The 16,867-nt window shown below is 48.4% G+C and overlaps 1 protein-coding gene across 1 annotated transcript in view; it reads left to right on the forward strand.

The window, feature by feature from the left end:
* elfn1a (extracellular leucine-rich repeat and fibronectin type III domain containing 1a) overlaps window positions 1-16,867 on the forward strand; it is a 45,195-nt gene that overhangs the window by 14,600 nt on the left and 13,728 nt on the right. The window contains exon 2 of the mRNA XM_029159056.3: window positions 14,283-14,372. The gene's annotated coding sequence lies outside the window, so the exon portion shown is untranslated. The remainder of the gene's footprint in view (window positions 1-14,282; window positions 14,373-16,867) is intronic.

Here is a 16,867-nt window from a genome sequence, read left to right on the forward strand (position 1 = left end):
AACACTGAGACAGTCCAGGGCTTGTGTGTTTCTGCTTTTATAAAATAGCTCGGAATTCTGGGAGGTGAGCTCATCACAAATCTGCATCCGACTTGCCCATCTGGCCTCTGGCCGCGACCTGACCCCCCCCCCCACATAAACAGAAACTGAAGACTCTTCAGGTGCACTGCACCAACTCAACACAGCAGGTTGAACATTGAGCTTTAGTGATGCTGACAGATGTTTTGGGCTTTAACTGCACGGAGCTCGACACACTGTGTGTTTCCAGTCTCGTGCTAAACCAACTATCATACTATCATCAGAGTGCAATATCAATATGCTAATCTAGCTCATAGCCGCCGAGTTAATGAGCATATTTTCTTACAGAGGACGATTTTGGCCCAGAGTAATAAAAATTGATTTCTCCAGTGTTCGTTAGAATAACATGCAACACTGGAATCCCGTGTTAAATCCCCTTTACTCTGTCTTCCAGCCTTGTGTAGAGGATAAGAGAGAAAATCCTCGACAAAGACTCCGTCTCTGTATTGTGTCTTCATGATCCCGAACAGTTTGGGATTTCTTTACAGTACACGCAGAACTTTCACCCGAACCTGCAGCAGCTTGAGCTCAGCGGGTGCTGTCCGAGATGTAGTTCGGCCCTCGGAGGCCTCTCCCGCTGCCGCCTGCAGGCTGTCGAGCCTCAGCCCCGCAACACCGCAGCGCCCCTGCCTCTCTATAGAGACCTCCAGCACCGAGAGCTCCAGCACCGGCTCTCGCTGACAGCAGGAAGCTTTAATAGTCCCGAGGTTTCCTGTCTCCTGTCTATTGTCTGTCTTACACCTTTTTTTGAATTCGGGCCTGCGACTCCTGCTACGAACATAACATACCATGTTAAGACAAGCGCTTTGCTCCAGGGTCAAGTCAAAAGCGGCGCGTGGAGCTGTTTTAGTAAATGCCGCCGCTCGTATTGTGAATCCTGCACGGCGACAGTTATCCGTGATGACAGACTAGCCCAGTCCTGCAGCGAGTCCTCCTGCGCCACGCGAAGAATCCCCCGCTCCGTATGGTACATTAAGCAGGCGTCCCACCCCGAGGTTCCACAGGACACGCTACGCCACGACCTACATACAGATAACACGCTTGTCCCTCATGCTTATTCGGCTCCGCCGCAGCTCCGGGCTGGACGGGCCACGGGGCGGAAAGCAGCCGACTGTCGCACCGAAGCGCCTTTTCTCCCACTTCCTGACAGACGCGGGCCCGTCCTCTCTCTCTCTCTCCCCGTTACAGTGATGGACGTGCATCATCCTGGCAGCTCGACGGCTCCACATAATGGGGGAAAGCAGACATAAGCGTTGCTCAGTTCTGTTGGAGAAGACCAACATCTTCCTACAGATCAGCTGTTGGGCTCGTCCAACTGACAGTCGGCTCCTTTCCTTCGCGCCGGCGCCGGTGTGAAAAAAAAAAACTCGCTCCGCTTCTTGAAGCTCTGTTTGTTGGACAATATTCCTCTGGGTTTGCCGCCTGCTCGGGGGATGTTTTGTCTTCCGCCAGGCTTGCCGGGAAGGCTCCGCTTTTAAGCGAGCGCGGAGGAAAATGGTGTTTCTGCAATTTGTGACTCAGCCGGAACAATGCAATACGATGCTGTAGGTGAGACGGCGCTGGCACCTGCATACGTGAACGCTGCACCGCGTGGCACCGGGGCTCCTGCCAGAATATGAATCAGCCATGTTTATTGGGCCGTGGCGGCAAATATAAGTCAATGATGACAGGCTTTATATTCAGTATTTATTTTAATGGATTAAAAATTAAATGCTGCATTGAAACTATAGTTCGCCCACTAGACAAGTGTAGAACTTGAGTACATAAAGTAAATGTCTTTCTTTGTGTGAGTCAGCAAAGGAGAATGGATCTGGGTTTAATTGGCATTAATTGCATTAGTTGAACATTAATAGCTTGGAAATGTCAACCAGAGGGAACTGGCAAAATATAGATTTTTAGAAAACGATATTTACAACAAATCAATTGAATGTCAGATAGTGGCATTTGTCACAGCCTGCACTAAACAACAGCAACCCTTCAAATGAGAAAATCCTCTCCAGGTTGGGGGACAAATGATACAGTTAGTACAGTTCAAGAGTCTCCTTCAAGAGTGAGGGAAGGATGGAGCGTGAGGCCGACGGATTGATTGGAGCGTCAGCAGTGATGTGGTTGTGGAGAGGATGGAGCTCAGGAAGTCATTAGTTGGTGAATTTTAAGGTGAATGGAATGGGACAAAGTGACTGGAGTCATGTGGAGGTGCGTGTCCTGCTGCATCCATTGTTTTAAAGGATTCATTAAGTGCAACTGACTGATGAGGGTTGCCATGGCGACGGGAGTTACAGTACTTAAAAGCACTAGGTCTACGATCGCGTTTAGAGCACAGCTTTTTTTAATAGATGCTTCAGTTTTGGCACCAAATCCCTGCTCAGGGGAAATTTGCATATGTTGAACCAGTCGGGTCGAAGCGGCGCCGCCCCGTGGGACCCGTTTCCCGCGAGCGCCAACGGTTCTGAAGTTTGTGTAGCAAAGTGCAATTACCGCGCCTCCAGGCACGATACTGGCAGAGCACGTAATTATGTCTGAAGTTGGGCCGGTGCAGCTCCGGCTGTTTAACCTTCGCGTTAACGGGTCGGATGGGACGGCCCGCGACTCGGTCCGACCCCAGAACGGAGAGCGAGCCACGCGGGAACGTGTCCGCGCCGCCGCTGAGTGAGCGGCCTCGTTCCACACGTGGGCGTTCGCGGTCCAGCGGGGGGTCTCTCCCGCCCACGCGGCACCAGGCGACGAGGCGGCCGCGTCCGCAGACCGGCAAAGCCTCGTTCAGGACGTCTCAGAGCATCCGATCGCTCGTTTCGGTGTCACCTGCTTCACCTGATGTGCGGCAGATGAGTCACCGGCCGCAAAAATAGCTCCTTGCATGCTTCAGTTCCACCAGCGAGTGTTTGTCTTTAAGTGAGTATAAAGTGAATTCTGTTACTCGGAGGCCGCTGTAGCTTTGTATCAGGGAGCACAGAACGCTTTATGCTGACTGGTTTAAAAAGCCTGTGTGAATACTGCACATGCATTAAAATGTAGTTCCACGAACACGTGAGCAGTGGTCTCTGCTCGGTGCTTAGAGGAAAGACTCCCTCCCTCAACGTTGGTTCTTTAAATTAAAGCCATAACCTTTCCTTTGTAAACAATCCAATAAGACGCCCGTGAGGATTTCACTGGACTTAATGTTTTAAAAGACCGACTGTTGCTGTTTTGCAGGATCTCTCTGCAAACTGAGCAGCGGGTACTTTACAACCCTCAAGCAAGGAAGGAGTGTAATGTTCGTCACATCACGGCTCCACTGCTTTATTAATCGTCACGCGGCTTGAAAGGAGAATCGTTCACCTGAGGAACGTCTCAGCAGCCACCGCGTAAAGTACAGCGCAGTGGAGTCTCATTAGACCTCCACATACTATGTTAGGGCTGTTCCAGCGCGGAGGCTTTCAGGGTGGCCGAGGTGCAGCCAGGTAGAATGACACATGGCAAAGAGGCATGGGCGATGTGCTGCAGATCACACTTAGGCCCCGACGCTCCGCTTTCATAAATAATGGAGCCCAAGTGAAGGCATTTGGATTTCCCAGGAGCGGAGACAAATACCTTTTAAATTCCTCCTACACGTGCACTTGGAACCGTTCTCACGTTTACAGGCACGGCGGCCCGAAAAGTCCACTCTGACCGCTCCACTCTCAACATCCGTGTTAAAGCGCAAGAGCTATTCTGGGTCTCAGGTGATACAAAAGCGCGAACAACAGTGTGAATCGTGCGTGAAGATAGTGGACGTCGGCTTGTTGTTGGAAAGCGAGTGAGTGCAGTCCAATCTTTCCAATCACCTCGGCGAAGGTGGAGAACTGAAAGAACCTCCGTGAGAACCTGAGCAGGCGCCACCAGCAGCAATCACACACACAGGGCATCAACAAACAGCTCTTCAGGTGTTTTCTGTAGCGCGGGCATGCGCGGCACCAGATTTGTATGGGACGAGCTGGATTCTCAGGCAGACGCTCGTGGGCTTTTGTGCGGCGGCTGCTGCCTGTCGGAGGCTGAAAAAAGATAAGCTGCGCTAATGGGGTGTTCGGGAGAACGTTTCATTTATTATCATACCTCGCTAATATGCAGCGTTCGTTCAGCCGCCAGAGGCTCACGTACAGCGGTGCTGCTTTCAGGGCCGTTAACCTCATCCAGGAGGCAGCTGTTACAGCGCGGCCTCCACAGATGGGACACAGATTTGGAATTGAAGACATTTTTTATTTTAGTATAATATCTGTTACTACATGCTTTTAAGTTCTCCGGTTTTTGTCCAACGTTCCATGTGATGAATTCCATTTTCAGCAGTGCGCGCGCCGCCCCGACGAGGTTCGTCCTTTCAATTAATGCGGTTCGATTTTGCTCGTCTGTGGATAGAGTCTTTGACAGAGCGACCACCGCTTTAGCTCTCCAGCTCTGCAGCGAGGCAATGATCAGGGCAGGGACACTTAAAGATTTGATCTCCAGCCAAAAAGGTAATGAAAAAGCAGCGTTGGTACAGTACAGTATAGAGTGTATGACATCACTGCTGCTGTATTTACTGTAGTTATATTGCACCATGGATCTGAATAAAGAAAGCATCGGACAGTAATCTGTTTTTATAAACTGAGGGAATGAATTTTGTAATAAAGAGCGTGTTCGTTGGTAAAGTAGGCCCAGAAACACGTTATGCAGCTGTTGATGAACTGTTAACAGGAAGTCAGAGCTGCCAAAGACAAATGAACCAAAAAACTAAGAAATATGTACAATATGAAAGATTGAAAATATTTAAATACTGGATCACATAACTGGAGATGAGGATTCAGCACATACTGTAGTGCAGCAACGGTACAAGCTGGCAACAGGCTGAGGAAGGTTCTGGAGGTGGACAGAGGGAACCAAAGCCCAGGAACGCGGCCAGCAGCAGCAGCAGATGTGGGAGAAAGCACCAATCAGGCGGCGGCTGGCAGAGGCACACACAGTCCTGCGGGTCAAGTCCGACACGGCGAGCTGACATGGGACGGGAGGCAGGCGACGGACCGCACGGCGTCAATTAAAGTCCAAACGGAAATGAAATTAAACTACTGTCCCGCGGATAACGTCTGGGAGTTTTCCTATTCGATTAGGCTATAAAATCCCTGTGACCGCTTGATTATGTCGGACTAATTGTATTAAGCTGCGTTTATATCACATGATGGCGGCTCAGACGGAGAACGTGCACGTCTTACAGCGAAGCGGGAACCATGTTCTGGTAAAAAGGCTGCTTATACATAATTTAGGCTCACTTTTCTGGAGGAAAAATGCTTTTGGATCAGTTTGGGCCACGCGATGAGTGGATTTGGCCTCTAAGAAGAGCCCAGAGCTGAACCTGAGGGAGTGGGGTTTAGAGTTTAACTACTATTTAATAAGTGAACCGATCAGCACTGTGACCATGGAGAAGAACAACAGCTGTCTCCACACACTTATGCCTCTGTGCAACAAATGCCAGTGTTGACGGACGGCTGCCGCCTCATCAGACACGCCGGGAGGAAATCTATATGGGCTGGACAGGTTGCGGAACCAGCGGCGCGAACAGACGGCGCGAGGCCGTTCGTGTCTAAATCACGGAGCCGGAGCTGAGTGCGTCCAGAAAGGACACAAGTCGGGCTTCTGCGCGCACGCGTGCGATCCAAGGCGATGCCGCCGCTGTTTAATTAAGGACTCAAACAAGCAGCAAAGCGAGCGCATGGTGTTTCCCGCTGAGACTCCAGCCCGGCTATCTGCCGCAGTCATCTCGTCCCCCGATGCAGCCGGATGCTGGCAAAACCCCCCCGCTGCACCGAAGCAGCCGGCGGCGCCGGGCGCGTGCGAGGGGAAGATACGGAATAAGACGAATCTAAATGCTCAGGAACATAAAAGCTCACCTTCAGTGCGGGATAGATAACCAAATCAGCAGCTTCCCTAATTAGTTTTAAAGATGGCAGTTTGCGCTGCCCTGCGCGGCTTCCTGACATGATACACACATCTGTGCTGTGAGAACCACAAACCAAGACTTCCAACGTTATTTGCTAGGTTGTCCAAGGTCAACGTACAGTACACGAATGCCCCAAAGAATCCCACTCACCACTCAGGTCCTATTAGATAGGAAGTCCTCTTGAGGGAAAAAACATCAGGAAGAGATGGGGGGAAAACTGGGTCTGCATCTGTGCTACAGCATATTTAATGAGAAATTAACCTCAGCGTGTAAAGTGAAGGTGGAAAAACATAATGCAGGTAATGTAGGAGTCATTGCTTGAATACCTGCAAACGTGTGAAGCACACTGCTATAGGATTCAAGACTAAATTGTTGTATTTGTGGATCTGGTGCAGTTTTAAGTGATTGGCTGAATAGCATCTAGTTTGGTCCTCATGAATGTGAGATACAGTAGGTGGTGAAGGCTAAAACGTGCAATTTAAAAAGTAGAAAATTACCTCATCTTCGTCAAAATTCTGTCAATTTAATGATAATGAACTGTGTCATGCCCATTTCTCTATATGAACAAGAGGAGTTTGTATCAGAGTTATTCCGACTCTCAACTACTTTATGGCGCTAATTCACGATCAAGCGATGAGAACGAAAAGATCCGGCCGTCATCCGTCACATTTGGATGCTGAGAACTCCGAGCGTAAACAGATGGAGGAATTCAGGGGCTAGCGGAAGAACACGAATGAGCTAAAAGTGCAATAATGAGCACTTGCGGATAAAGTTTAGCCGTCTTATAAATTCTGCTTGAATAACTGTGTGAATAATCCTGCGCAATGAGCAATGAGCTGCTGCTTGGGATTTAATACACTTCAATCCTTCGGTGACTCACATGCTGTAGGTATTTTAAGCGAGGACTGTATTAATGTACACATACATTATCATCACTCTTCTAAAGTATTATTGTACGTTTCCAAGATTTTTCCAACCGTTATAAATGTCTGTAAAGCATTTCAGTGTCGTCCCGTCCCGTCTGGAATGAGCCTGACGTTCAGCAGAATCACTTGTTAAGGTGTTATAAAGCTTCTGCGCTTGATATGGAATTCATCATATTGACAATGATAGTCCAACGACGTGAATTAACTACCTGGCTTCAGCCTTTGTGGCTATAACCCATGATAAAGTGCCCGGAGCCTGTGATGACTAAACTCTGGCAGAGCCAATCAGAACCGAGACAGTGAATGATGCCGTCGGTGCCGACACCTGTCAACCTGCGCAAGTGCTGATTGAGGGAAATGATAGCAGAGGTCTATAAATCGTTCATGTTCCTCTGTTTTAATGGTTATTATTGACCCCTTTCTGGACATTTATACTTTCACAGGCTCCTGTTAAGAGTTCCTCCTTGTTTGTACAGTAAGCTGTAAATGGAACCGTGGAATTTTACACCAGGTGTTTTGAGCAGGTCTCTCAGACAACAATAGCACTACATGCCCGTAGCTCAAGTTACTTTCTACTCCCTGTATTATAGATGATGTCTGTTCATTTTCCCCTTTTTAATTATTTAATTCATGTGAAGGAGACAATTACGGGACCTGTCACTCAGCATCACTCGAGTGTCCACGCGCTCCTCCCCCTCTGCTGTTTTCCACACACACAGGTTGCGCTTTACAATTCATGAAGTAGAAAACGAACCCCTCGGAGTCGCGAGTTTGCTGAGTCATGACAATTTGTCCTCGCCGCCGTTGCCGCCGCCGCCGCCGGTGTCTTGGCGGCTGCAGAGTAAAGGTGGGGCGGCGCTGTGATTTATTGAGTGGGCTTCGCTGCAGAGGGGAGCGGGGGAGAATAAAGTGCTCTCACCTGGAAAGCCAGGCTCGCGGCGGTCGGGGGAGATTTTCCGAGGCTTTGCTACTCGCGTTACTGTAAAAAGAGCCAATGAGGCCCGAGCGGCTCCATATTCATGAGCGGATTAATGACCAGTCGCGGGAATCACGGCCCCCAAATTGATTCTCTGCGTTTGAGGGTGTTGGATGTGTGAACGAACGGGGCGCGTAGAGGGTCCCAGCGCTCGCGTTAAATAATGGAGCTAACGTCTCTCTCTCTCCCTCATGTTGGGTCGAGTCAGGGATCTGTGATAACCTCAGGAGCCTGAAACTCTGTTCTCTGGGAAACTGCCTGGGATCGGTCGGGCCGTTTGTCACGTCACACGCATCAGCTGCTGTGTTACTAAACGTCTCCACTTGTAGGTTTTACATCTCGACCCGTCTAATAATAAACTTTATAGCACTCTGTCATGTTTGACAGCCTCCGTAAACAACATGGCAGCCTCCAGGGGGGGCCTCTCCAGGGGATGCAGCAAATTCGAGCTCTCGCATCTCACGCGCCTCTAAGTCTCCTCTGAGCCCGTAAATTCATCTTTATGGAAGTTTATACCTTTGGTCCTATAAACACTGAGGTCTAGATGGAATCCACCGACTTCAACTATAAGACAGGAGCGCGTTTGTTCTGGGGTTAAAACATGGAAGCAGGTCTAATGATTACACAGAATCGTATAAATGCGAGATTTGGCTTAACTGTGCGTTTAATGGAGTCGTCCCTGAGAGGTGCTCATAACGGGGCGAGGGACATTTGCAGAGTCATTTCAACATCTCCAGAGGTCGTCTTATTCTACTGTGAATCCGATCTACATGCTACTACTGCACGTGCTTGTGTCCATGACTGGATGCGTCTCCATAGTCAAAGTGTACAGTGATTTCCTGAAGAGTATCTGGGACTGGGAGGTACTGTAATCCTAGAAGCCTGCACATAATGGCCTCTCTGCCCTAAAGAGAATGTGCTGAAAGCACCAGAGCCAGTGGAGTAGGACCAAGCAAAGGCCCCTGTTATACTTGTCATCCTTTTCATTCTACCCCACTTATTGCACATAATGATAAATTACTGCCCGTGTCACTCAAGGCATCTGACATTGGCCGCGGAAAAAAGTCATCCCCGTGCTCCGCGAGACGTCCCTGATGAACAATCCTGGAGAGCGGAGCAGACGCGTTGGTACATTAACGTCTTTGTCGCGTGCACGGGTGCGAGGCCAGTCGTGGTCAGAGATCGCCGTTCGGGTTATTATTCATCACTGTTCAGAGCGGCGCTGGAAGCGAAGAAGAAGAAGAAGAAGAAGAAGAAGAAAAAAAGACTAAGACGTGAAGATCAGACATTAAATAAATCATTCCCAAGGCAAAACAAAACAGCCCCAGTGTTTGTGCCACTTAATAGCTTTCCTGCCTCGGTACCTCAGGGTCCAATCTGTTCACCGAGCACAGAAATGTCTCCAGCCATAGATTACGAATGCGCCGCTCAAATGAAGTGTCGATGGCAGCGTTTCCTCCGACGCGCCAAAGGTTAAGTGCGTAGCTCCGACTCGGCGAAACAACAGAGGTCCGTCACTTAGAGGAAGGATTTAATGGAATATATTAAAATACTCACAAGAATCATGAGATGGTAAAAAAACGGAAAAATCACAGGATCAAGGAAGTAGTTGCAAAGTATTTTATACTCATACTCAGACTCATTATCATCTTAAAAATGACCTTTGTGCAAAACTAAGTGTGCTTATTGAAATGAAACGATCACTATATAAATGTCAGGCAGTCGAATCATTTCCCAAAAAATATTAGTAGGTTTTATTTAATACAATAAAAAATGAGCCACTTCTAACGCTGGGGAGAGATGATAAACTGGTGTCCACACGTCTAAACCTGAGCTCAAATATTTAGCAAGCGACTTTAAATGTTGAATCTACGACGGGCCACGTTCCATTTTTCTCCAGAGCCATTAGGTTGTTATTAGCGGCGCTCTAGAAGGCAGGCCACGCCGCTTTAATATTGAATGAGTGGACGAATAGGAAGCTATCAGGAAACCCATTCTGCCCCCAAATGTGTTATTTACTGTAGCCAGCGTTTGCTCTGGTTGAGGCTACTGTAAGTATTACTGCGTGGCTATTTATAGAAAGGCAATTTCAAAGTTTGCCGTGTACATGCACATGGGCAAGTGTTTAAGTGGAGTGTGTGCGTGTGTGTGTGTGTGTGTGTGTGTGTGTGTGTGTGTGTGTGTGTGTGTGTGTGTGTGTGTGTGTGTGTCCTTAAGGCTTGTTGCAGCACATACTGTGTTATTCCCCACAGAGGGAGCGAGTCACGCTGCTCTCTGCTTCTACACGGGGGCCAGAGTCGCTGAGACGTAACTGAATATGTTGAGCGTTACAGGATAGTGTGTAAATCTAATAACTTATCATTTATTTATTTTATTGGGTAATGTCTGCGCGTGGAGACGGCAGGTTCACGCAGGCACCCTCTACTTCAGATCACGCTGCTGCCGCTGCTCACGCGGGGCCGTGTTGCTGTGCCCGATGGATTTGTTATGCCTTTCCACACCCTCCTCCACCACAGCTGCCACAGTTCGAAGGCATTTCTAAGACTGACAGCTCGACGAATCAAGGTTAATACATTATAAGATCACAGGAACCTGAGTGGATTTTATAACCGTGCTCGGGCGAGATGAGAAATCAGATCCGGCGACGGCGTAGGACTCGTGTGATGCATCTGCATTTCAACCAATATCATCAATTTCAACCCCCCCCCCTTTTACAGTTACAGAACAGATTTGTTTGAATATGTTCCCTGAACCGGATGCGGCGGGAGGTGCCGAGGTCAATGCATTTTTAAGGACGCGCTCCAGATCTCTGATGGTTGTTGGAAGCACCTGAGGCCCACTGGGTTCGCCCCGGGAGACCAACACTTGGGATGCCTCCCACCAGAGGCAGGAGGAGAAGCCGAACTCAGCTTTTCTACAAACAGTAGCTGCCAGACAGCTCGAACATTCAGAATGTGGAAGCAATGCAAGCTATAAATATACTATAAACAGACAAGGACTCGACATCTACTATAGAGGCTCACGTGATACGAATAAACACAGACAAAACTATTAGAATCAACAAAGGCTGCACATTTGCATAGTCCTCCTTACAGCGTTCAGCCTCCGTGGGTGTAATGCTCCTTTGTATCATGTTATCCTTTAATTATTTATTTCGGCAGCTTGATTATTTCAGTATACAGACAGTCCTTCATTCCGACCACAGCCGCGTGTGGACTCCTGCACGGTGATCAGCGTGTTCTACATACAGGCCTCTTCCACAGATACGGTGAGGCTGTTATTGCTGATCCTTCAGGTCACAAAGCAAAAACGTGAAACCGCGCCTGAGCCGCGTCCAACGTCGACCCAACACCGGTCGACAAAGGAACGTAACGTCGCGATAACTCAGCAAGGGGCAGATAAGGGCCGTAGCAGCTAATCGCCCCCATTGTTGGCGCTAATGGAGCCATGCTAAGATACGGAGCCAGTGTGCTGCTCCTAATGAGCTTAATGCAGAAATGAACAAACTGAACCGCGGAATGTACCGTTGGACACCGAGATTCCTCTAAGCTGCAACCGTTAAGTGCCAGTGTCGTCGCTAAGCGGCTAGATGGTTTTCTCGCACAGAGGAAGGAGACGAGGGTCACGTCTTCACTGCTTCCTGCACTCGTACGACTCGTCCTGAGCATCGGGTCTAAAACCCCCCTCCTAATGTGTTACAAATCCACTTAAGGCTGCATTAGCATGGATTAACTGAAACATTAATTATGCACAAAAACGAAATATTGCCCCAGTGCGACACAAGTCGTCTGGTTGGAAGTCGACAGGACAGAACGAATTGGCGGTGATTTAAATCACAGTTTCCGCGGTGAGCTATTTCTGGCCTCGCTCCTCCGGCGTCAGACCGGTGCCGGCGCTCAACCCTGCAGCGCTCCGGGTCAGCATCCTTGAGATTTCAGCTCCTCTAGACCAGCAGGGGGTCTGTTTTCTCCTCAACCTCACCCATCGTCACGTACATCACGTCCCAAGAAGAGCAACAGGACCGGTGTTGCGCTGATGCTTTAATCCACTCCTTCACGTTCCTCTGACTGGGACCTGTGAATGTTCCCAGCGCTGTAACTGGCTTAGACCGAGCTTGGGGCCCGACGGTCACGCCGGAGAAAAAGGACACTTCCACCGTATTCATCTCCACCATAAACACTGAATATAAAACCAGCCAGTGCCTCCAGAATCAATAATGTTGCAGGATAACAAGCAAGCGAGTGAGAACTTGACCTCTGTGGCTGAGCAAATGTAGTTTTGTTGTTGTACCCTCATGGGGGCAATAAACTCACTTATCTCGCACAGTACACGGACAAATGATCCTATAGGTACATGATAAATGAATAAATCATGAAAAATAACTTGGAACTAACAAAACAGTTCTTCAAACAGGGATAAAGTCAACGCATCATGCTGCACTATGACAAAACGACGCACTGCCTTTAAACAATCATATGAATTCTTGTTTATTTTGTGCTAAACTTGGAAGAATGAAACATTTTTCTGCTTTATGACAATAAATAACATGTGACTTACAGTATATGGGGTTACTTTATGGTCGTGAACTTTATGGTTCGACGATTCGCGCGGTGCAAAAGCTTCGCCACAACTCAAGCGATGGCCACAGAGTTCAACGCAACATTGACTTTAAGCTTCTTTGTTCAATAGTTATGTCTGTCATAATATCTGATCCTGCAGTAAGACACAGCGACCACAGCTTTATTAAAAGGTGACATTGATGAGGTGATCTCAATCGGCTCGCGTCCTCCCACCGCCTGAGAACTGGAGAATATGACATGTTTACAGGGAGATTATATTTTTTAAACACATTATTACAGATAATTATTTACATTCCGTCGTCTCATATTTCAGCGCATTCGTTCAACTAGTGTGTGTGTGTGTGTGTGTGTGTGTGTGTGTGTGTGTGTGTGTGTGTGTGTGTGTGTGTGTGTGTGTGTGTGTGTGTTGCTCTGAGCACCAGCACGTCATAACTCAACAAAATGAACAATCAAATCATATCTGGCTGAAAACATAGTCTAGGAGCATTCGCTGATATGTTCAGTATTTTACGGCTGCCTCATTAGGTATTAAGTGCTAATTTATGGTCGACAAACATCTCTCTGATGCACAGCAGCTTTCATTAGGAGTAATTATCCGCCTCCATATAATGAGCTCCTCTGAATCCCCCTCTGGCCCGACATTCAGGCCACGCTTCATTGGCGACGAAGAAGCCCGGCCGGACACGTGTGACTGTTTGGAGGTACAGTCAGATTCCTCAGCTACTCGCTTCATAAGTCTTGTGGGTGAGGAGGAGAAAAATCCCCCTCGGCCGACGCGGGGGCAGCTGCAGGACTGACCCTGCCAAGGACGGCGAGCTTCCCATGCCTGTTCATCGCCACAAAACGGGCCATTGAGGAGCTAAATGGAGTCATTATGATGAGTAATTAAAAGAATACTGCTGAAGTCTCCCAAAGTCCCCTTTTCTTTGGGTTCCGGTTGGTTTGGGTGTTTTCGCAGGCCTTCACTGAAGGGCAGCTGCCTCGGGCCACTTCAGCCACCGCCCTTTTCACCGCCGCGCAAATAGCAGCCTCAGCGGCTAATTGAATCCATTGTCTTTTCATGGACTGGAAATCTGGCCCGTTTTCGCAGATTCCCAATGCTGATTGTCGGGGATTGAGTTGCGCCCGCGCTGCTTTCACCCGATACGGGCGCGTCACGCACTCACGCGCGGAGCCGTTTTGCAGGAGCAGAAATATTAATAGTGATAGTGCGGTAATCTGGAGCTTTGCTTACACGGGCATTAATATTTATGTAGGTGGGAAAATTGCACCCTGCATACGAGAGACTTGGCAAACGGCATCATAAAGGCGAGGATGAGGCATTTATTAAAGATGAAGAAATCACGCTTGGTTTCTGTTTCGCTCATTGTGGTGAATACAAAACACCCGTGTCTCTTTGTTGCCGGCCTCTGGTTTAACGTCCAATAAAAATGCATATAGCTGTGCCCATGCCCCCCCCGGGGGGCGGCACAGTCTCATTCGCTTTACGCCGACTCATTAATGATGCGGCAGAGCTGATGTTTGATTAATTAGTAAAACTAACTTTGGCAAAAGACACGGGGTTTCATTAACTTGTGCTTTGTTAGATAAGGTTAATGAGACCGCCCAAAAAAAAAAAATAATAACATTCATGCGACTGAATCCATTTTGACCGCACTGCCAGAAGGCGTTTGTAGCCTGAACAAGCTTTTCAACTAAATTAAGTGTCGAGATCGTTCCGAGCTCGACCAACTAAACGGCCTAGAAACAAACACACTAACGCGGCTTTGGTCTTTTCTCTCCCACCTTTCTCACAGTTCAAGGAGATACGTCCGCGAACATCTGTCCCAGCTGCAGGACGCCAGGGATGCTCCCTCACTCCGAGGCCCTCGCCCCGGGTTACAGAGGTGAGTGCGGGCGGGAGCAGACGCCCCCTAAGAGGATCACAGAGAATCCATCACTAATCCACAGGTCAATACATATGACAGGTACAGTGCCAAAGACGAGTCACTCAAAGGACACGTCATCATCCCGGGAGCGGACGGCTTCGATGTGACCGGGGGGCGTCCGTGCTGCGTTCAGGTTCCCTGTCTCAACCTGGGATTTAAACTAAACTGTAGGCATTAGGGGATTTTCCCAGACAGAATGAAGTCTCATAGGAGATAGTTGACTCCAATATCTATGTAATCTCAGTGAGGAGCACGTCCTGCTCCCGCCTTTCTACTGTTCCATTACTGGCGGGGCCATGACACGGCCTGATGGCCGTACAGCGGACGTGCACACTGAACAATTCATGCTAATTAATAGACCCCTCACAACAGAGCTGCGTCCTTAGAGCCTGAGTCATCACTGACTCACCCTCACGCAACATATTTTCATAATCTCCTACAGTAGAACCACTGACTCACTGTAGTGTGATGTAAAGCCGAGCCCCGCGGCCTCATTAAGGCGCCGGTCATGAGCTTAGGTTCACCTCCTGCTGTTTGTTTTACTGGATGAAAGATGGACAGCGGGTAGTAATAATAAAACCCATAAAACCCCTCAGAGTGAAGGGAAGCTGGGGCGATATTTACTTCCGGTGTTAAATCACATTCTTAACTTGTGTGTCAAAGAACCTAAATGGAATCTTCCGTTCTATTGTCCCCAGTTACCAAAGATGGAGTTCAGTTTTTCTCCGTTTCGAGCTATCTGAGTTTACGTACATTCTGGACATTCGCTGAAGCTCGAAGACGCAGCAAGGCTTTGTACATATTCAGTCAGAAACGACAGGTTTAGACTTCAAGCAGTGCATAAATCCCACCGGACGCATCAATTGTATGGTCAAGTGAATGGTTTTAATTGAATTTGACTTTGAAGTCCGGCCGAAGGGAGGGTTCTTATCTGGACACATTTCTCCTATAATGACTGTCTATAGTGTAAACGCTCTATTGTGCGACCCCTAAACCAGTCGGGCAGAATAGTGCAACTGGGCTTTAACCACCGTCATTGAGACTAAAGATGAAGAGCTATTGCTCATGAGCGTGAAGTCTGTGGGTCCAGAGCTGGAGAGGGACCAAAGAGTCCCAGTTTAATTATTTTATTACAAAAAAACACAGTTTCCAAAGCTATATCATTTCAGGAGAGCCGTGTCCCCTTTTCTCTGCAGAAATACCGGCTTTTACTTCAGTGACTTGTACAGAGTGTGGACGGACAACATGTAATCCAGACTCGTTGTAGTTTAAAGATTTAGTGTTGCAGCTGCAAAGTTAGAAACTTTTGCTTTTGTCCTTTAAATCATCCGTGTTATCCAATTTGTGCGCATGTTGACGAGCATCAAAGGAACGTGGTCCCGATCGCACCCACGTCACGGCAGCTTTGGACTTCCCACCAGGCCGCATGGCGCCAGGGCCTCGGTCAATCTGGATTCCTAATTGATGAAGAGTTATTTGAATGGATTACGGTAAAGAGCATCATGGATTAGCCCGTGAGCGACATGGATCCGGGGGGAGCCTTCAATCGTGCGCATAAAGCCATTACAAAACATCTGGACAGTTGGCAGCTGCTGGGCTCCGTTTTAACCAGGCGGCACTGGCTGCAGTGGGCTCTGCAGTGGTGTCAGGACGGCCACACCACTGCTTGTACATATTTATCATAGAGGACCAGACGGCCGCTTCACGCTGCTTCTTTCCTGTGATTACGATATCGGGTAAAGGCTGAGAGGAAGCTGTTGGACTCCTCTGTGGTTCTCCTTCACTTCTAATTGGTGCATTTCCCAGAATGGAACTCGTTGTCTTCATGAAAGACCAACCACCTTTATCCCCCATATATTTTAAATAAGCTGAAATTCACAGAGTGGGTCCAGATAATAAAACAGACTCGTAACTTCTTGTTCCTTTAATTAAATCCTATATTTGGTTAATAAAGACTTACAGAGGTGAACAGGGTGTGACTTAGCAACGAGCGAATCAATCATGGAGAAAATGAGCGGGAGTTAAAGCAGGACTGCAGAGTTTTGACAGACAGCTGTCAGGCCATTCATTACAACCTCTCTAATGATTTTTTCCCCCCACGTCGCCGATAAAATGCCACGGCACCTGTCTCCTCTCGGATGGCGGCGCCTCGATGGCTCCCTCTTATTGCGCGTCACTCATTCCCGCCGGTCGGACGTCAACGCCGGGACAAAGGGAGCCGCGGCTTTAATGCACATGTTGTTTTGAACGCCTGGCGTGTTCGCGAGCCAGAAAAGGGGAGATAATCGAGGCTTTGGTTTATCGTCTTCGGAGTAGGATTGAAACCCAAATCCACTCACCTTTAAAGAAGGCTCTCTGGCCATCTGTTTTTAGGTTTCCTCATGTAAAAAGCTGCTTTATTTAGTCTCTTTAAGTTTATTTTATGGTGCAAACCCAATTATCTATGACGTCTG

Source organism: Betta splendens, chromosome 8 (assembly GCF_900634795.4).
Source record: "Betta splendens chromosome 8, fBetSpl5.4, whole genome shotgun sequence".
Classification (NCBI taxonomy): domain Eukaryota; kingdom Metazoa; phylum Chordata; class Actinopteri; order Anabantiformes; family Osphronemidae; genus Betta; species Betta splendens.